The sequence below is a fragment of the Apus apus genome, chromosome 2 (assembly GCF_020740795.1).
Source record: "Apus apus isolate bApuApu2 chromosome 2, bApuApu2.pri.cur, whole genome shotgun sequence".
NCBI lineage: Eukaryota > Metazoa > Chordata > Aves > Apodiformes > Apodidae > Apus > Apus apus.
The window spans coordinates 66300007-66319591 of NC_067283.1; positions in this window are offsets into that span (position 1 = coordinate 66300007).

The window sequence follows — 19585 nt, forward strand, 5'->3', positions numbered from 1 at the left end:
AAATCAATCTGTGTTTTACACTCATATTCTGCAAGCCCACTGTTTGACCCCATGAGAATAGTGCACTCTGGGAGACATTAACATTTTTTAGTTATGTGAACTTTCGCTACTAGGCTGTAATTTTCCTCTCACTGCCTGGAGCCTGTGAGAAAATGCAATTTGCTGGAAACAATTGTAAAAGCCTGAGGAGGTGAGGAAAGGAACATACAAATAGGAAGTGTTTGATAGGAGAAAGATGTAGCGTGCACTCTGGGAAAACGATTACTGGAGAAGGAAAAAGTCTTTGAAAGCAGTACTTAATGTGGATTTGCAGTCTCAATGACAAAAGGCATAGTGGGATAGATCAATAAAAGGACAGTGAACAACAACAGAAACATAGGTTCACAGAAATGCTAGAGAGAAGAGGAGCTCGAGAAATTATCTAATCCCTGTACACGAAGGCAAAATTAACATCACCAAGCTCATTCTTTGCTGATGTTTCTCTAACCTACACTTTATAACCTCCCTTGAAAGACAGTACAGCGTCCTCAGTAGGCCTTTCTAGTGTTACAATACCCTTAGGGGTATAATTTCTTTTCTTAGAATCTCCCAATTTCTGTGCTGCAAATAAACCTTTATTTCCCCTATTCCTCTGGTGCATATTGTGAATAATTGAGCAAGATGATATAACTAGAATGTCTCACACAGAAACAATGTATTCAGTTACTTTGCTGATGGGAGAATTATAGTCCTCTGTAGGTGGCTAGAAAGCCACCATGATATTCTAAAAAGCAGGAACCTTCAAAGAACATAGTCAACTATTTTCTTAATGAAGAATGCATTTGAGATGCTCAAAATATATGTCTAGCCCTTCAAGCACTCTGCTATTCAAAGCGCTATCTTTTGCAAAGGCTTTTTACTAAGCTTTGTCGCCTCAGAAAAGGATACTGTTTAGTTAATTAATTTAGTAATCCATTGGATTTCCCAATTACCTGGAGAATTGCAAAAGAGCCAGATATTGTCATTATTGGTTAAAAAAATATATAAAAAATTAAAAGCCAATTTGTCATTACTATTACAATAAGATGTCCTTTCATTTTCACATCCACAGCTTCTTTACTCTTACAACTTGTACATGTTTCTGTAATAAATAAATTCCCATCACCTACTTCTGAACTTCCCACCATCTTTTCTCTTTGAAGACTTCCATCACCACCACTTTGATTTGTTCACATTGTATATTCACATTGGGTTGGCTGATAAATACTCTGAGCAGGATAAAAGCTAAAACTGGTCAAGTGAAAACTAGAGTGTCTTGAACTCCCCCCTTGCAAGGCAAAAGCAAATGCTGCTGATCCCAAGAGCAGCAGCCACGAGCCCCATGGGTGCTGGGTCTCTTCTGCCACAGAAGCTGAGCTTGTGTCTCTGCTGCCATGGGGAGAGCTGGAGGGGTTGGGGCAGCAACTGCTGTGTATGGAAGGGACTGAAACTCCTCAGCAATTGCTGCTGGGCAAAGCAAACAACCAAAACAGAGCCCTGGCAAAGAGCTCTATAGCCACTGCTGTTATATGGGCTCCCTTCCTCCAAGGCAGTCTGTGGAGTTATAAAACTCAGCCTCGCCTAATCCAGCTGTGAGGAGGACCTACAGTGTCTTGCCATTGTTTTAACTCACAGGCACGATACTGAAGTGCTCCCTACCTTTCAGTAAGGTATAACCATGGTGTACCTCTTCCTTAGGTGAATATGTACCATTTCCCCACCCCTTCCCTAGACGTCCTTCACTGCTGCTGCTCTTCTGGGATTAGTTTTTTTACGTTTCATCCTGTCTGCAAATTTTCAGTTTATATTTCTCCTCCACACACAAAGACCCAACCACATGAGATTCAGGACAGAAACTTTTGACAATAAGAAGGGGGAAAAATACATCAAGCTAAAGGCAAGCAGCATAAACAGCAAAGTACGCTGTTTGCTCCAGGACATAACTATTCTGGCTCCAACACACAAACTGGCACCCTAATTACAGGCAGGACAATGTCTTACAAGTCTTGATCTTTGCCACACATCAGCCTCTGCTTTGGAGCCAGGGTTGGCAGCTATAGCATGGGTGCCACACAGAGTGTCTAAAAAGAAGCTACAAAGGGAGCAACAGCACTGAGAGGCATCACTGGGAGGCAACCATCAGCAGTTTCTGGCTCCCAAACCAGATGCCACTGATGTCTTATGCAGCTTCCCCTAGCATGTATGCAATCAAACTTGAGAAAGAAAAATAGAAGCCAGACCATTATCTGTCTGATCTCTGTCTTAGAAGTCACTAAAGAAGGGTAGGAAATAATGGGAGAGATTCAAGTAAGTTATTGGAGAGATGCAGCCCTTAGGAAATGGCTAAGATGGAGAGACCATCCAGGAAATAGAAAAAGCAGAACTATTCCCATTGGAAATATTTGTAGTGTAAAGTTTCTATAGGGAGTACACACAAACGCAGAGTTGCACACATAGATAGAAAAACATGTGAAACAAATATAGGTGATTGGTTAAAATTGTTTCTCCTTTTTGCACCATTTGTTCATCTCCAGTGGATTTAGACCCCCTATGGAATACTGAAATAGCTGTCCTGATACACATGGAGTTGCTAAAGCTGCAGAAGTGTGCTTTTGACTCAGTTAGCTTAGGAAGAAACTTTTTTCCTCTAGTCATTCTCTGGCAAAGTGCAGTATATCTAATTTTGTTAAATTCCAAAACACACTGTACACCAAAGTACTTGTAGGTGTAAAGTAGAATGTCAAGGATGAGTCAAAGATTAATACCTAAATTATAGTGTGAAATGGGAATTACAGTCTTAAATACCATGTTAAGAACTAGGAAGTATTTACCTAGTCTGAAGCACTACTTGCATTGTAATAGGCAAAATGCTATTCCCTTTAGCTAAAGGGAATTCTTTAATAGTCCCAGGCCTTGAGCAGGAGGACTGCAGAGGATGGAGTGGCAATTCAATGTCAGACTTCTATAAACTTCCATGTAACTCTTCCTCAGTTCAGCACTCAATTATAAGGCAATGCTTCAGTCACACCTACTTCCACTACTCTGCAGAACAAGGGTGAACTTAAGACTGCATGTAGGTACTTAGAGTAACAGATGCTTGACTAGCTTATTTCCTTCAAACATATTGCTTCTTCCACTATTGCATTATCAGGCAAGAAGTTTTCTGCTTTCACCAGTTTGCCCCTCAAAAATCTTAATTTTCCTCATTGTCCTATTTTTCATCCATCCTTACAAAGCTTTCTTTGGCTTTTTTAAGAAATAAAACACAACTGGTCTCCGTTAGCAGTAGTTTTAACAAACTAAAAACCTGTAAGTGATGATATCAGTGCTTTCTACTTTCTCATTTTCACCTTTTTCCTCTTATCTTTAATTGTGAACTCTTTGTGGCTGGCTCACTTTTTTTCATGTGTGTGTGCAGCCCTATAACCAAACTTGGAGCTTTTAGAAGATTAAAGTTTTAATCAGCCTTTGATTTCTCGCTGTTATTAAACACATGGTAAAAGTCTGAGGATATTAAAAAAAAAACAAACCCAGAACACACCTGAAGAGATAGTAATGATACCTCATTTGATTTGTAGGCTAACACATGGAACCGATCCTAATAAAGCTCAGAAAGAAGTTTCAGGTGGTTCTCAGAGCTTTACCAACTAACTTCTGGTTTAATAATCAGTGCTCAGAGAGTCCAGTGCTGCTCAAACCACATATTTCAGCAACTGATACTTTGCACTGCTCGTTAGCTGCTGAAAAATAGGATAAAAAAATTAAACTTTGGGAAGCAGACTTAAATAGACTTGTGAAAAGAGAACCCTGCCAAAAAGTGATTTTTTTAAAACTTATTTTTAGTAGAATCTATTAAATATCACTTCTTGACATCAGCCAGCTCGGACTCACTGTACTCCAGAGTATCCATTTAATATTATAGCATCTTCAACAAGTCTTACGATGACTTTTGCTCTATACTTTACCATTTAATCCTCAACTTAGTGAAACTTAATTGCAGAAGAAGGGAACCAGAAACAACAGATGAGAAATCTACATGGAACTTAAGGTTCTCATGCTTCCCAGAAGTCCTTGATAAAGTCAGGACTATGTTTACAGCAGAAAGCCCAAGCTCTCCTTCAAGCAGGTTTACCTCTGAAGACTGTCTTTTTTTCCATCAGCTATTTTGTTTATTATGAAGACTAAGGCAGTTACTGTTCTGTTTCTTAATGCAACTTGCTTCATCTAATATGTGGATGGGTCAGAGAAGTAGCCCTTTCTCTCTAGGTACAACTCTACTGCTGAAATCTCTGCTATAAGGACTGGAAATGTGACTAAACAAACTGAATTGGCACTTGGTATGTGTAAATGAAATGGAGTGAGTGCCTATAAGGATGTAGATTGCTGCATTTTGAATATACTAAAATACAGAATGCTTATGAGAAGCCTGGAGAAAGAAGGTATTGCAGTTCTGTAAACTTCAAGATCTAAAAGCTTTCATCATCAGTTCAGGTATTATTTGCTGAGCATTGGTTCGATTTTACTACTTGCCCTAGCATATCTATCCATCACTGCACTTGGTGATGAGTATGATAGTCAGTTCTATAAAACCTGGTAGAACATACATTGTATTATAGAATAGAATCACTGAGGTTGAGTAATCACATGGCAGCAGCAGAGATGGACCCTCATTTAATCAATCAAAGTCAGCATCTTACTGAGGGGGCTACCCACAGAGAGAACTAAAGAAAATTAAGGTACTCAAGATTTATTCAGGTGTTGCACTAAATGGTAGTAAGATATCATTTCCTGAAATGGAAAGGGATGCTGTGAAACAATTAAGCTGATTAACTTTATGTGAAGTGTGGCTTCTAGTAAGATTTGGAGGAAACAAAATGTACCTGTATCATAAAAAAAATCCCATCATGAGGAATTAGAGAAGCCCTATTTTTGTGTCTGTAAATAGGAAACATGAGAGATCTCCCAAGCTAGTAGAATACTAAGGGAATTCACATGTCTTTTCAGTTATAGGCTCTTGCAGATACATAATTATATACATGATTCTAGGCATTGTTTTCCTTCATGTGAGCTGGTCCCCCTCTTTAGACAGACCCATAAAAGGACTCTAGTGAAGTAGCAATTCACTCTACTTTTTGACTTTAGCTATGACATATAGGGAAATGTGTTGTTCATCTGCAGCAAGCATATTTGTAAATAGGCCCTACCATTTTTAGTAATAGGGGAAAAATAAAAAACATATGAGGATTTTAAACCTGAGAATTTTGTGTGACTCTATATGCCTCCTTCCTTCCTACCCCCAAAATACCAAGATTGGCAAACTGGGACAATACGTCAACCAAATGTTGAAAGAGTCATGTGGAAACTCATTTTGATGTTAAAATAAGAGCATACCTAGGAGGCATTAGTAAAAACTTGCCTTTGCTGGTAACTGTCAGTACCTATTTGGAGTGGTTAAATCTTCAGGACAGGACTTTCAGACCTGTTTTTTTAAGTACAAGTCTTCAAGAACTGAATATCTTTTCCCCCCTCCTCTTTTCTTTTTGCTCTTCTTCTTCCTTTCTAGCAGTTCTCGTTAAGCCTCCTGCTGCCTGACCACAATAAAAGGAGAGCTCCAGGTGGGTAAGGGTCTGCTTCAGATGGTTTGCCATGTTAAAAAGAGGAAGAAAGTGTTACTAAACTATTTCTAGTCATGGAAGTATTTGTTTCCTGGGCAAAAAGCAAAAGCATGTGGAAGAGTATGAAAAAGGAGAAACAAGAATTCTAGTATCTCATACAATGATGAAACAAAAACTAAGTTCAGAGGATGCTAATTATGTATAATCTGAAATAAAACAAGAACATAAGAACAAAAGTAGATCACAAGAGAAAGCTGGGGGAAAAAAACCTGTGGTCTAAGTGCATCTCAGATTTTGAATTTACTTATAGAAACGGATCTATTGCTCAAGTAGCACTGTTGACTTGCTTCAGAATAAGCGAGGACGGATGGAGAGAATTATGTGCATTTCTCTTCTCTGACTGTGTTTCAGCTACATACTGCTTAATTTCGTTTTGGTCTGAAAAATATATTAGTGTCCGGAAACATGTTCCTGTTTATAAAAGCCTTCTATAAAAGCTTCTGTTGTCAGTAAAGTCAGTTATCTGTTGAGTTATCAGGAATTTACGATGCATAAAGGATGCTGAGACTTAATTCAAAACTTTTTGTCTTTTCCGTTATATCATGCTGGTCTGTGACAGCTCTACTAAATGTCCATGTTTCATAGGATTCATTGATAACACCAACATGCAAGGGAGATACATAGTTGAGTTGATTCCTTCAAAGCTGCTACTAAAACAAACCATACCAAATATCTGAAGGTTTAGGTAATTATTTCAAATGTCATATATAAGAATATAATGTTGCATAAAAGAATATGTTCACTCACTGCACTGTTTGACTAATACACAATTTTAAATTCAATGCTGCTTTTTTTATTAAGATGTCATAAAATATGCATACAGAGTTTCTATTACCAATATTACAGCAGCAAAACTCTTCTGGTTTTACCCTTCTTATTCTAATTTTTTGCTTGAAATTACTGAGAAGCATTAATAGTTCTGCGAAGGTGACTGGCATGCAGTGACTCGTTACACATGCTGGAAAGCAGAACTCACTAAATTCCCAGCATGCTACTAGATTATGCATTTCTCTCTGCATGCAAAAAAGACATACTTGTTAACATAACTCTGATACTTCTGTTGATACTTCTGTCAACATCTGTTCACAGAAGTGGCTATTGGCATGAACTTCTCTGTGAATCACTATGCAAATATATGCAACTGCAGTGAAAGAAGTCCCTAGAAGATTTGAACAAACCCATTTACTTTTTATGGAGTTAAGATTTTCAGGTGACTGACAGGTCCATTGTCACAGCCCTTATGGAAGCTGGTTGCCTGCTTTTTCCACTGATACAGTAGAATATAATTTGAGTACAAGAGGCCTTGCAGGGAACACAGCAGCTCCCAATTCTGGTAACATTTTGCTTGGTCATGATTCATTGTGGAATGGTAGGGTGTGTTCTCAAGGGAGTCAAGCCTGGACAATGAAGGTGACACAAAGTTTAAGTGATGTTGTTACTGTTTACCAGAAAGTACAGATCCTCTGTTGATAAATGCTGTTTTTGACAGCATAGAAGGATCCTGTGAAGGCACGTTTATTAAAATCAACTCTCCATTTATACTCATGGAGATATGCAAAATTCAAATTGGTGTGGTCAAACTGATGTTCTCTCTGCTGCTTGTTAGTAGTTCTGGACAAATGCCCATGGTAAAGGCCCAACCAGTATAGTCCTGATAGAGGCAGATATTTTGCTGCTCCTTAAATGAAATGCAATGCTCTCTACTGTCTGTCTGATTAGTCTGGGCTAGGCTGTTTACAACAAAAGGCATTACAAAAGGTATTCTTTTCAACAATTACCACCTCTTTCCTGCAGCCATTCCAGGACCCACAGCATGTTGGCAGGAGAGTTTGAGGCTGGAGTGAAAGCTTTATTTCTTCCCCTATTCCCTCATTTGACATAGGAGGACAAAGAACTGGTGTACCATATTCTGCAGCTGTCTACCTCCAAGGTTTTGTTAGCTCATACAGGTACAGAGCCAAGAGGTCATCAGACACATGGTTTTCACTACATCTGTCTCCCCTTCACAGTCCATGCAACATAAAGCAGAAATTCTTTCTCTGCCTTTCACCTTTACCATGATTGCAGCAGCCACATTGTAGAGGGAGATTCTACAATTTACTTTGAGAGATGGAGTACTGCTGAATCCTGTAAGACACACAATTCCATGCCCCAAAGTGCTACATGACAATTGCAGATCAAAGAGTGAGCAATTCCTTAGTCTCCAACTCTGCTTTGTCTTTAAAACCTTAATTTTTCATTCAGCACGTTCTGCATATCTCAAAGCAACCTTTTTCCCCCGATCTCAAAACAAGTAAACAATTCTACCCCTTCTGATTTTTAGGAATAAATACTATTCAATGTGAAGAGCAGCTCGTGTGGATCCTAGATATTCAGGAGCAATATTAAAAGCTTTAAACAACCTGTTTAGAGATGCTGTTTGATAATGAGTTAGATGCTTCTACACTGCATGTGGCACAGTAAGCACGAGTAATCTTGCCCTCCAATCACGCACTGTCAAGCAACAGGGGGCTAAAGCAGTAGCTTAAGACACAGGCTTAAGCAGAGGCAGCCCCCCACTTCAAAAAGCAGATTAGGCACATGACAGATGCTTTGTGATAATTTATTAATAGTATATGCTGACCTGGTTTTTATGATGTTGATTGTATGATTATGTTGGTTTGATTTAATTAGAAGACACAGGGAAAGCCTGAAATACTTGTCAAATAAAGCTATCTGTTGATAAATACACTCAGGTCAGTTTGTGGTAAACCCTGAGTTTTCAACTGTGGAGAATCTATTATTGGGCCCCAGGCAAGCTTCTAGAATTTCTTTAGTCAGTTTAGAGACTAAGATGCAAACAACTCCAGTGACTGTAAAGGGTCCACAAGCAATATGCTAAAAATCAAGTAGATTGTCAAAGACGTTCAACTGGTAAAGGCTGAAGGGAATTTGTATCACTTTGTCCCCATGACATGTTGGGGAAAAAAACCCCAATTTTCTGATAAGATAAAACACCTATAGTCAGTATTCCCCACTATTTTTCCTCTCCATTGGCCATTTGTTTTAAGACATTTTCGTGCTCGGGATAAATTGTACGTGCCCACAATCTGAGCTTGAGGGATTCATGGGCTACCACAGCCCTTGGCTCTGAGGCTGTGGGAATACTACTATTCTACAGCAAGTAAAGGCTCAGCCCCTCGCTTGAAGGGGCTGAGCTCAGAGGCACCAGATGTAGCTACCTCTAGTTGTTATAAATAGCCGCTTAAAGTTTAATGATTAAAATAATCTGCCCCTCACATATGGAAGCTTTGATGGCATTCATACAACATGAAATAATCAACATGAGTTGATTTTCCTTGCTGTTGATCTGTTATTTTAGAAGATTTTCCAGTAGACCACCTGGGAAAACCTGCGCCAAGGCATGAAGGGAGAGACTCATGGTTTTGCTGGTTGCATCCACTCCTTCCTACTAGAAAGATGACATTCTAATATGGCATATCATAACATTTTGATCTCCTGGTCACTCAGACACAGACTCTTAGGATGTGATGAAATTTTATATCCCTCATGGCTTGCCTTCTGTGTGAAACAGCCAATGCATGAGGCAGGAGAGTAGACACAGGTGAAGTAGTAAGTAAAATACGTGCTCAGGTAAGTTCCTATTTGGCATGCAACTGCATGCGAGGCATGCTCAGAATCACCAACTCAGAAGCGCCCTGGGTCCCATAATGAAGAGGAAAGCAGTGGAGTACATCATATAGCAGAGTTCCCAGCCAGTTCAATGGAGTCAGGATTTCCCCTGGGAGCTCCTGATACTTCTGCTATTGCTTTGTCTAGCTGACCTCGTCACACGATACTGTTGCCTGCATAGTGTTGCTCAGTTTTCCACGGTCAGTGAACGTGTACCCCTTGTAAAAATAGGAAATTCAACCTTCAGCTTTGTCCAGGCTTCTATGTTCATCCCTGCACTAGTACATGACAAATAGCCTCATTTAAACATTTTCTCCTTCTGCCATCACAGACTGATACCTTCCTGCTGACACTGACACACTGCCTATCTTGCTGCTCTGCTCACCCCTGAGTTATCCATTTGCTGCAGACAACCTCTTTAAACCAGTATATACCCTGACATTTGAAGGACTAGGCAGGGCAGTAGGTTATAGAGGTAAAGCGTTAATAATGTTTCCTGCAACATCCAGATCATAACTGGACAAAATTTTTGTCTGAAACAGCAAGTGGAAAAGATTCGACACAGAGTTACAGATTTGTTTGTTTTTAATTTGGATCAATTTTATCAAAGTGTTTGTTCTTAGAAATAGCTGTCATTGGAGAGGGGAGATGGCACAGCAAACCAAACTGAAAAAGACAAGTAATTGTACTCTGACATTTTTCATGGTGGTGTATTTTGCTTTTCAAGAACAAAATAAATTTTCCATTTGAAATTACTTTCAAAATGTATTTAAAAATTATTCAGAAAGCTCAAAATGAAAACACCACTCTTTTTCAGACCAATCAAGACACTTCTTCACCACAAGTGATTATTTTTAGCTCTTAATTCTGTGAACTTTAGTTTCAATATTCATCAACTTAATTCAGAATTACTTCTTCATTTTCCTATGACTGTCAGCAAATCATGAAAGCCTTCTTCACATTCAGCTGTAATCTTGGACTCAATTTAAAAGAATATTAAATCTTAGTCTCAGAATTAAGGGCTTGCTAAGTACCTGTTCAGGTTCTGCACCAATAAGTATGAAGGCCAGTTCAGGTATGCTGAACTGCCAAGCTTAGCAAGGCCTCCCCAACCCTGCTGTCTCCTCTTCAGATTTTCTAAATAGGATTTTTTTTTGTTGCTCAGTAGAAAAAATAATGACTGTATAAGAAATTGTGAGAAGATTCATACATAGCAAATTTACTATTCCTGACCTTTTGATCATGAGAGAGAGAAAATAAAGCGCCATCTGCAAAGCTTCTGTAAACAGAGGCAAAGTGATTTCTCTTGGATATTTGAAGAGTTCTTCCCCTCCCATCTACCTGAAGAGATCTATTGTTCATTGATCTACAGACAGAAACAAGGACGGTAAAGAACAACAGTAAGAAAATTAAGAGAAGGGACATAATTCTTACAAAGGCACAGGACCAATGAAGTTACCATTATTCCCCTTTCCCCCTCCTGTCTTAATCTGTACAAATATGATAAGCAAATTCACACTGAAGTCCAGTTCTTAATTTTTCTGTAGTTCAAACATGTTTTGGAACAGATTAGGCTCCATTTGTATATACATAGATTATGAAAGAACATATTTAAATAATAAAAAAACCCCCACGTTTCAAGCTGCCCATATTTTATACATAAACACACATTTCACACATCAGGGGAAACAAGCATGCAGAACCAACCACAAGTGGTTAAGTTAACAAACTCCTAGCACCATTCCTTTGTTCAGCTCCCACAAATTTCTGCTGCTGGTGGGTGTAAGTCTTGTGAACTTCTTGAAAGCAACAAAGAGAAAAATGCAGATCAGTGTGCTTAACCATGTGTTTCCTGGGCTGCAGGCAGAACTGCTCTTGACTTGAAGAGGAGCAATATGCATGTATCTGAGGACATTCTGGTGAGCAGTTCACAGCATTCCCTGGGGCATCTATGTTTATTCTGTATTTGTTTATGGGTTTCAGTGCAACAGTTTTATCCAGAACATCCCAATGCCTCAGATGTCACTCAGTTTACTTTCCTCATCAGCAGAAGGAAGAGAAGTACCCTGAGCTTTGCTCTCTGTGTGGAAAGTTGAAATGAGCTGGTATGACCAGAGATTTGCTGGAGAGTTTGCTCACCCCTCCACATGAAAGGAATTGCCTCTTTTACAGAGATGCTGGTTGTATTTCTCATACCCATGCTGTCTTCTAAACACCATGAAGTACAACTCTCTTGTTAACTTGTTGTGAGGCCATACCTCCTACAGATAGTAAAAAGCTCCTCTAATGCCTTGTGGCAATATTGACAGACACAACTACAGTGAAATATTTCCAAGCTATTGCATGGCCAGAAAAAGAAAGGCAACTACTGTTGCTGAGACTGCAGTATAGAAGCTTTCCAATATTTTAGATAGTTTAAAGGAAAAAAAAATAGTTGGGAGAAGTAAGGAAATTTGAGGGAATATGTAGGAAACTCTAAGGAGGCCAGAGCCAAGAATCTGCAAATAGGAAGAGCTCTTCAGAGGAGAAGACAATACAGAAACAGACTACTACCCAGCAAGGTAGATGGGAGCTTTAAGTGATGTTTACTGCTCTTCACAGACTGGCTCCTAGTTGTAGCAAAAAGCTAAATACCTACCTCATTAAATGAGCTTCATGACACACTGAAGAAATCCTTCACCTGCTTGGTCAGAAAAGGACACATGAAATCTCTGTAACGTGTTTGCCTAACTGAAAATCAAGCTGCTAAATTGATTAGCAAACAGAAGAGGCAAAATCTTCAGAAACCCTACCTGCCCTGCTGCTGTAACAGACTAGCTAAGGGCAACCAGCTCTCACTGGATGGAGACCGTTTCCCCTTCCCATGGGGTATCAGCAGGGTCTGACCGTATCTGGGAAACGTCAGTCAGGCTGGGATGACTGCACTTCATGGCAGCTAAGAGCCTTTGCAAGGACAGGGGTTGCTTAGAGGTTAGCTAAGGGAAAAAGAAAAACCAACATATACTGCACCCACAGTAAGCATCTTCCCACTATATCCCAAGATTGCACGTTTGGTTTCTACAAGTCAGGAAGAGAGGAGAGGTTTGGCCCTGCACTGCTCCCTGGGGAAAGGCTGCTCTGTCAGCCTGCCTCTGACTCACTGTTGTGACACTCAATATTAAAGCTTAGGTAGTTTGAAGATCAGTGGAACAGAGGCATTTAAAAACCCTGCTATTTTGCCTGTACTTTTGATTTTTAAATCACTGTGCTAATTCAAAAATGTTCGCAATTATTTACCACATCAGCCCCCTGAATATACTGAACATTGTTCCAAGTTACTGTAACCCTCCTTTTTAAAGTGGATTTAAGCCATTACAATCTATCACACAAATCCTTCTTAGTTTGTGGATTATTGACCTGATAGGTCCAAACAGCTCCATCTGTCCATGGACACAGGGACAAACTTGCCCACAGACTGTGCATGAATACAGTGAGTGTTTATTGCTTTCAATCCTATTATTTGTGAAGTGCTTTCTTCCTCTGTCTCTGTGAATGTTTGTTCAGTGTTCAGGGACAATTTATTGCCAAGTTCTTGTCTAAACTATTTTAATTTTCCAAGGAACATTGCCCACATACAGTATGACTTGGGAAGTGAAGCTGTTGACTTAGAACCAGCACTAAGAATCATAGATTCATCAAGGTTGGAAAAGACCTTCAAGATCATCAAGTCCAACTGTCAGCCTTACAACCTCTAACCACTATAACATCTCCTGAAACATCATGTCTACCTGTTTTTTTAACACCTCCAGGGATGATGCCTTCACCACCTCCCTGGGCAGCATATTCTAATGCCTCACCACTCTTTCTGTGAAGAAATTCTTCCTACTATCCAATCTGAACCTTCCCTGGCACAACTTGACCCCAACTCCTCTTGTCCTATTGCCAGTCACAAGGGAGAAGAGGCAAACAGCCACCTCACTACAACCTCTTTTCAGGTAGTTGTAGAGAGCAATGAGGTCTCCCCTCAGCCTCCTCTTCTCCAGGCTGAGCAGCACCAGCTCCCTCAACCTCTCCTCAAAAGACCTGTTCTCCAGACCTCTAACCAGTCTAGTTGCCCTTCTCTGCACCCTCTCCAGCACCTCCATGTCCTTCCTATACTGTGGTGCCCAAAATTGCACACAGTGCTGGAGGTGCAGCCTCACCAAGGTTGAGAGAGGGGCAGGATCACCTGCCTGGTCCTGCTGGTCACACTGTTCCTGATGCAGGTCAGGATGGTGTTTGGCTTCTTGGCCCCTTGGGCACACTGCTGGCTCATGTTCAGCCAGCTGTCAGTCAGCACCCCCAGGTCCCTCTCTGCTGGGCAGCTCTCCAGCCACTCCTCCCCAAGCCTGTAGCGCTGCTGGGGGTTGTTGTGGCCAAAGTGCAGGACCCAAAATTTGGCCTTACTGAAACTCATACAATTGGCCTCAGCACACTGATCAAACCTGTCCAGATCCCTCTGCAGAGCCTCACTACCTTCAGGCAGATTGACACTCCCACCCAACTTAGTACAATCTGCAAACTTGCTCAGGGTGCACTCTATCCCCTCATCCAAGTCATCAATAAAGATGTTAAACAGGAGCAGCCCCAGCACTGAGCCCTGGGGAACACCCCTCATGACTGGCTGCCAGCTGGATTTAACTTTGAATACATCCATTGAATCATTGAATATATCCATTGAATACAACTTGGCTGTCCAACCAATTTTTTATCCAGCCAAGTGTGTGCACATCCGAGCCACAAGCAGCTAGCTTTTCTAGGAGCATATTATGGAATAGACTGGAGGAACATTTGAAAGTGAGTATCATGGTGTTAATATAAGTATACTTATGTGAATAGACACACAAAGCCCAGTCTACTTACTGCTTTTTCCTTTCTCTAAGTGATTTAATGAATTTCTTTAAATCATCTGGATCCTCTGACCCATTCTTGGATCTTTGACTCACTGTATGATTTACAGAATGTGGTGAAAAAAATTTGTCCTGGGTATAAATCTTGCATGAAATATTTCTTCCCTGAAGTGTAAGTAAATAACTTTTTCCTCAAAATATCCTGTTCACAGCAGTGAAATTTATTGCATCCTAGGCACTCACACTGTGTTTTGGCAGACAGAAACATGATGGCCTCTAAAGACAGTCCACCTAGCAGCTTTTAGGAGAGGACAGTAGCCTCCCTTGCTCAAGCAGTTTGAATTTCTGCCCTTTTATACAATTTCAAGGAAAAAGTTTGAAGTATTTAGGAAACTTGCACTCCTCCTTTGGCATCAAAGTGAACAGGTTTTTTTGGGGATGAGCACATGTAATTTTACCATGTGGAATGGAAAAAGAGAGTGATCCAGACATTCAGCAGCACCTTGAGCAACTCTTCTAGCAACACTTGTGAAATACTGATATGCTTGAAGACAGAGAAGAAAGTGATTGATAACATCTCTGCAACATTAAAAAATAAAGCTTTGCTCTCTGAAATGTAAGCAGAACACTTCATTCTGCATATAACATATCCATCAGCTTTGGGATGATGTCTAGAATTTTTAGTAAATATTGGTTTGCTTACTGTATAGTATTAACCAACATTTTTATTCTACAGAAATAGCAGCTGAGCATCTGATAGAGGAGCATCTAGGAAATAAATGTTTGTATATGTATTTTATTTTAAAATACATAGTATGTACACACACACACAAAAACTGCGTATAACCAATTCTGGCCACAGTCACCCTAGGTACCAATAGAGTATGTTTAACCCTGAGATATTCCTGTGAAAAATCACTAAATTTATAATAGTGTTATGTTTGTCCCAACTTAGTCTTACTGAGCTGCTGAGATGAAATTACCCAATGATCTTTTTCAAGCGGAGGGAAGGGGGCTCCCTCCCTATGATCATGACCTTTCGTGAGACTGGACTCACTAAAGAAAGCTCAGCTCTGTCACCCTGCATGAAAATGGAGTCAGAAGGGAACCTCTCAAATGCTCACTGTTCCTGCTCTAATGTTTCAGGCACCAGCAGGAGGGAGAATGTTTTGGTATATCACTGGAAGCTATTCATTTTATGAACTGGACTGATAATGTGGCTTGTATTCCACTTGGCAAATAAATTAGTTTCTGAGTTTATATTCACAATAATGAGATTTATCTAGTTAGGCTATAAAATTGAACTTATCAGTCAGGCATTAGCAAAGATGTTTTTTGAACTAATTTTGTAGTGATTTTAGTAGCTAGGACACTGTTTTAGTGATGACTTCAGTATTGTCTCAAAAATCTGATCCAATCAATTATGAAGGCTGAGGCAACACAATCACAGCTGTAATATTTTAGTAAAGCAGTCCACATTATACTGAAGGCATATAAATTAAGAAGTTGAGAGGGGATCTTCTTAATGTCTATAAATATCTGAGGGGTGGGTGTCAAGAGCAAGGGGTCAATTTCTTTTTGGTGGTGCCCAGTATTAGGACAAGGAACAACAAGTATAAGATAGAACAGAGGAAGTTCCATCTCAACATGAGGAGAAAATTCTTTACTGTGAGAGTGACAAACACCGAAACAGGCTGCCCAGAGAGGCTGTGGAGTCTCTTTCTCTGGCGGCTTTCAAAACCCACCTCGATGCATTCTTGTGTGACGTGCCTTAGGTGTCCCTACTTTGGCAAAAGGGGTTGGACCAGATGATCTCTAGAGGTCCCTTCCAAGCCTGAACATTCTATGAAATTGTCCTGTTTCTGTGAGAGCCACTCTCCTGACACTTGGTTTGGTAAGGTAATAAAAAGAAGGGACATACTGTGGTTGATTGTAAGCTTTTAGACCTTGAATTTCATGAGGCTGAAATGTAAGGGGTAAGACAGTACACATTTCCTCACAGGAAACTTTGATTCTTACACTGATTAATGTTTTCTTTATATGATAAAGAGTATGAAACAAAATTAATTACTACACAAAAGTCTTTCATCGTGAAACAACAATAAAATATTAGAAGGTTTTCAGATTATGAAGTTGACAGTTGTAGTCATATAACAAATCAGCATAACACCAACTGGGAACATTATGTAGGACAAGATTCATTGCCACCTGGAACTTTTTTAAGCTATACAGTAGTTATCTTATATCATGTAAAAAGGAAAGAAGGATGAATGCTAAATTGTAAAATTTCCTCCTGAGCCAAGCAGGAAGACTGAAGCCTGTCAAAACCATTGAAACTTGTGGAATGTGGTCATAATGTTTCAATCTTAAAAGTGAAAGAGCAAGCAACAGTGAATAAGCATCGAGATGTTAATGGTACCCTAGCCAGACTGGTAGGGGGTTTAATGTATTGGGATGGATTCTGCAGCAATCTAGCTACAGTGAACCTTAACCTCAAAGAAGGTATGCTGATGGGCTGCTGGCTGGGCAGGTGTGGTAGCCTGGGATGCACACACTTTCTCAGTTCAGGGCTGTCCCTCTTCTTTTCTGTTGAATTTGGCTGTCAGCACAGAATAAGGAAATTCTGGGAGTGACTGAAGGGTGCAGCTCAGCTCCTGGTCCTCTGTACATCACTGGAAAGGTGCAAAAACTCTGTGGGGTTCCAGCTGACCCCAAATCATAGTGCAAAATCCATGCTCTGGCCCTACCTCTGCTCCTAGCTTCTGGGCAGAATGTGACAGAGAGCAAAATGTGCAGAGGAGTTCTAGCAGGAGGACTTCAGCTATGCTTGAGCCTTCTTTGTGTCAGGCAGCTACCGTGAGTGGCTATGGTAAGTGGTGAGTCTATGAAAGACAAATCTTTTTTCTCCAGATAACTGTGTTATTTCAATTTTTAATATATATATATATATATTTTAATCCATAAAGGCCGTACGAGTAGACTCAGCATGACTGAACAGAATTTGCTTTTTAAATAGTGAAGGCCAGCACCCTCCTGAAAACACAGTGAATATCAAATGCTTGACAAATAGATGGTATCTCCAGATGCTGGTTAGAAATGATGCAGAAGAACACAGATTATCTGATAAATATCTAGACTGATCCCAAATGGTCCCAAAGGAGGAATGTGGCTTAGCTTATGAGGACTTTATTGTGTTGCCCTCTACTCCCTCAAGAGACATGACTGCCTATGAGCTCTGTGCAAACAAAGAACATTGTTTGCAGAAAGGATCCTTCTCCTATTAGCTCTCTGTAAATGCTGAAAGGGACCAAGCTCTTGTCTGCCTTTTAGACACCACAAAACCTTTGTGACAGAACTGTCATAAAGCTTGGTGTTCATACAGCACCTATGGGGTATCTTGTCAGAAGAGGCCTCTGTGTGATTCCCTAATAAAAATAAAGAGTGAATAATCATTGGCAATATACATGCAAATTGGCTTTCCAAAGCACGGAGCCACAAGATAAAGTTTATCAGTCAAGGGCACTGAAGCAGTTGTGAGCAGTCCCCAGAGACTAAGTCCTCCAAGAGCCCATGAAATCAGTTTGGCAGCCTGTGAAATATACAGTCCAGTTGTCTGTATCTGTACAAATATTCACCCTCTCACTGTGGAGGCACTAAGGAATACAGATTAAAGGGCTGTTTCAGGACTGAAATAGTCACTCTGCAGTGAGAAGCCAAGTAGAGGTTGATCATTATTTTATCTGTGCTGAACAACATGTGTAAGCAAATTGCACATAATTATGACAAAATACCTTCAACAACATGACAGTCTGCTGTCATACACTGGGGGCTTCTGCACACAGCACTGCCGAGTCAGATGTTTGTTCCCTTTCTGATGCTTGGTGTTTGTGTTTTGTCTGTTTCTTTGACTCATACTCCTGCTTCAATAAAGACTTGTTATACTGTCTTTGTGTACAGTGTTCACTGATTTATGCCAGAGGCTTGAACTCCAGCAGTCAGAAAGTCAGCTTTGTTCCTCACTGCAGGGTCTGTTCCCTGCCAGCAGCTCTTCCCATTACCTGGGGAGAGAAATTAACCCAACCAGCAACATCCTCAAAAAAGAGGGATATACAAACTACTGCAATAGAGGAAGGTAGGTGGAGATCCCTCCTCAGGGGAGGGGAAGGTTGGTTTGCCCCAAGAACCTTCTAGCAACACTGTGCTACCAGGCTCCAGCATTAGACAGTTTGTGGCCTGAACTTGCTGGGGAGTCTTGCACCACTGCTAAATCACGTGTGCTTTTTGGGGGACTGATGGTCTGTCCTCATTTCAACCTTGCCAACAAAAGCTTTTCTATTGACTTTGGCAGAAGATGGAAAAAGCTGCAAGAGAAAAGGCTGAACTTGCCACATGAGGAGGTTCTGTACAGCAAGTGAGATGATCTCATTCTGTTTGACTAATCTAAACTAAATGCAGATGAACTCCAGAGGTTTTTGAAGCTTATATAACCAAAGGAGAATTACTAGTCAGAATAAATGGCTTCCACTTTTAAGTTGCTTGCTTTGCAAAGCAGTCCTGGCTGGTTATCTTGCATTAGGATAAAGCTAAGCACATAAGCAACACACCTGGAGTTGAAATCTAATTCTGGCAAATATGGTTTAGTTCCCAGGGAAAGCCACTAGAATGACTAACCAGGGCTAACAGTGTTAAAGCTGCATATGCGGAGTTTTCATTGCTGGTGTAACTACTGCCCTTAAAAAAAACAACAAACAAAAACCACAACAAAACCCAAACTTTAAAAGTGCTGTACATACTTAGCAACTGGTCCTGAAAAAGCAAGCCAGTCTTGGATATCTTCCAAGGCTTTGCAAGTGTTTGGAGATATAGGTTAATCTACCTGATGAAGCCATCAGAAAACACAGGATTAATAAGTGCAACTGTGGTCTGGGTTTCCCCTTATTCCGATCAGAAATTTTGTTCAGATGCAAAACCTCTGGCACTGGCATTGGATTTCTGTGCTTCTGGCAGCCCACCTTGAGTAGCAGGACAAATAGCCACGGCACACACATGCTCTGTAGCCAAAGTGCTGGTAAGAGCAGATGTGTGACAGGGTTTAAGCAAAATAGAGTGCAGCATTTAATGCCTTAAACTTTTGGACGGTTGAAGGATTTGAAGGGGCTTGTGCAGTGCCCCAGTGAGGTCAGAGTGAGGGCATACAGACCCCTCGCACCCCGCAACTTTGGTTTTGAGGTCAAACCACTAAGGTATTGGGTGGAAAAAAGGGGAAGATTGAAAAGCAAAGTGACGTGAAGAGCGTTTCACCCAGCGATGCTGTGTGAGGCGAGAACAAAGGCTGCTGCCTCTCCGACAAGG